Source organism: Rhinolophus sinicus, chromosome 15, assembly GCF_057876585.1.
Source record: "Rhinolophus sinicus isolate RSI-liver-muscle chromosome 15, RSI-T2T, whole genome shotgun sequence".
In the NCBI taxonomy this organism is placed as follows: domain Eukaryota; kingdom Metazoa; phylum Chordata; class Mammalia; order Chiroptera; family Rhinolophidae; genus Rhinolophus; species Rhinolophus sinicus.
Window position 1 is genome coordinate 85,563,815 of NC_142515.1, and position 2,342 is coordinate 85,566,156.

General features: G+C 43.1%; 1 pseudogene; it reads right to left on the minus strand.

Moving 5' to 3' along the window:
• Positions 1 to 367: 367 nt before the first annotated feature.
• On the minus strand, positions 368 to 1,332 carry LOC141572854 (olfactory receptor 7A17-like; annotated as a pseudogene).
• Positions 1,333 to 2,342: the final 1,010 nt, after the last annotated feature.

The window sequence follows — 2,342 nt, forward strand, 5'->3', positions numbered from 1 at the left end:
TGGGTAAAAAAGTGAAGGGATTAAGAAATACAAATTGATATTTATAAAATAGTCCCAGGGATGTAGAGCACAGCATACAAAATATAGTAAGTAATATTGCAGCAACTATATACAGTGCCAGGAGGTACAGACTAATGGGGGGGTCACTACATAAATTATATAAATGTCTAACCACTATAGTGCACTCTGAAATTAATATAAAATAACATTGAATGTCAACTATAATGTAAAAAAAAAATAATTAAAAAAAATTATATACAGAAGTTGAACTCAAACAAATTGAAATTCCAGAATATAAATAAAAGAAGAACAAACACAATCTGATTAAAGAATAACAAAGTCTGGTTGTAGAAATGGAGCCATGAAATCACGGGCACTTTTTCAGTCAGGTGATTATCCTATTTGTACTGTCATCTCAAAGGATCTTTGCAGAGCCCCCTTTATATCTTTATTCCTGAGACTGTAGATGAAGGGGTTCAGCATGGGTGTGACCACTGTGTACAGGACCGAGGCTGTAGCACTAGAGTGTGCATTGTGGGCAGCAGGAGAGCTGAGGTACACGCCCAGGAATGTTAAATAAAATAAGGAGACAACCGAGAGGTGAGATGCACAGGTAGAAAATGCTTTATACTTCCCCTGAGGGGATGACATTCCACGTATGGAGGACACTATCCTGTAATAAGAGTAAAGGATTCCAGCCAGGAGACCACCACCCAGTAGCACAGCTACAAAACACATCACCATGTTGTTAAGAAAGGTGTCAGAACAGGCAAGTTGGATCATCTGGTTGAGTTCACAGAAAAAGTTGGGGATTTGCAAGTCTGCACAGAAGGACAGCTTCAGTACCATTAAGCTTTGTAGTAAGGAATTCAGGACACTGATGGTCCAGGACACCAGAACCAACAGTCCACAGAGTCGGGGGTGCATGATGACCGTGTAGTGAAGGGGGTGACCGATGGCCACGAAGCGGTCATAGGCCATCACGGTCAGGAGGAAGTTATCCAACATGCCAAAGACTAGGAAAAAGTACATCTGCGTGATGCAGCCTCCATAGGTTATGACTTTGCTCTGCGTCTGGATGTTCACCAGCATCTTGGGGACGGTGGTGGAGGTGAAACAGATGTCCACAAAGGACAGGTTGGAGAGGAAGAAGTACATGGGCGTGTGCAGGTGGGAGTCTGAGCTGACGGCCAGGACGATGAGCAGGTTTCCTAACACAGTGATCAGGTACATGGAGAGGAAAAGCCCAAAGAGGAGGGGCTGCAGGTCTGGCTCCTCTGAAAGTCCCAGGAGAACAAATTCTGAAACTCTTGTAAGATTCTCTGGTTCCATGAGGAAGAGGTGACTTCCAAGACAGGAAAATCACATGAGTAATTTTCATACAAACTTTACTCAGATTCTTTAATGCTACAGTTTACATTTTGCAGCCAAGTGATTAATTTCAATACTTTTATATGGATCTTATTCCTTCTAGAGCTTTCCTGTGCCATCTCAGATTAGGAATTTTTGTCCGTTCTCCTTCTTTCCAAAGGTGTCATGTATTCTACAGTTCTCATGAGAAATTCTTCATGTATTTCAGGAATATAAATTGAGTGCTCACCATGTTTTAGGTACTGTCTAGTCTGTGAGCACTAGAGTGCTGAAAAACAGAAGTTTACACAGGTCGATGAAGGATAAAACATATGCAAGCTAATAATAAAAGCATATAACATTTCATACGGCGACAGGTCATATGAAGAATAGGAGAGCAGATGGAAAGCAAGGTAGTGACTTGTGTTCTTATTTTTCAAGTTCATTTAGTCAAGTCCTGCAAACAAGGTGACATTTGAACAGAGACTGTAGTGAAGAAAGTGAAGGAGACGCAAGGAAATGTGGGCGTGTGTACTTGGAAGAAGCAAAGACCCTTTGTTGGAGCAGAAGGGCTTTAGTGATCTGTCCAAAGTGAATATCAGAGTATCTGATAGGCCTTGATTATAATTATTTCAGATTATTTCCTGGCAGTGTTTCTCACGCAGAAATGATTTTGTGCCTGGGGTACCTGGCATTCCCTGAAGGAATACTGATAACACCTAAAATCCCCAGGAAAACACCCATACCAACCATTATTCAGCACCCAAGTCAACAGAGAGAAGGTGAGCAAACCTAGTCAAGACCAGCATTCAACCTGTATGTGCCTACGATCAACAGCCTCCTACCAGACGCGGAATCTGAGTCAGCAGGGCCTGGGGGCTCAGAGAGTCTGCATTTCTAACCGGCTCCCAGGGCTGTTGATGCTGCAGCTCCTGGTGTGTGGCCCCTGCTCTGAGGAGCAGGTGAGGTCCTGTGTCAGAGTCAGGGGCAGG